The following is a 396-nucleotide window of genomic DNA, read 5'->3' on the forward strand; positions in this document are numbered from 1 at the left end:
AATTTACAACTTGGTAATAGACCTTTTTATGACCTCCCTGGGTTCTCCATTGGCTGGTGCTGGTCACATGGAGCCTGTGATATCCTTCATGGCCTTTTGCCTGAGTTCCCTGGTGATTTTTTGCTTGCATTCTGCCTTTAGAGAGTCTCAAACCTTCTTTTTGTAACCTTTGTCTCCAATGAGGTGTAGTTAGGATTATGATCTTGTGCAGAATTCCCCCCTACTTTTTTTGTATTTCCAGGTTGCTGTTGATGTTTTTTTTTTTTTTTCCTCTTCCCACTGATCCCTTCCCTAGTCACAAGCTCCACTAAACGATCAGTCTGTCTCTCCTTCCCACTGAGGAAGTTCTCTACTGGAGAGAGAGAGAGAAAGAAAGAGAGAGAGAGAAAGAAAGAG

The sequence above is a fragment of the Lithobates pipiens genome, unplaced genomic scaffold (genome assembly GCF_037356315.1).
Source record: "Lithobates pipiens isolate NorthernLeopardFrog02 unplaced genomic scaffold, aLitPip1_a1.2 Scaffold_22, whole genome shotgun sequence".
In the NCBI taxonomy this organism is placed as follows: Eukaryota; Metazoa; Chordata; class Amphibia; order Anura; family Ranidae; genus Lithobates; species Lithobates pipiens.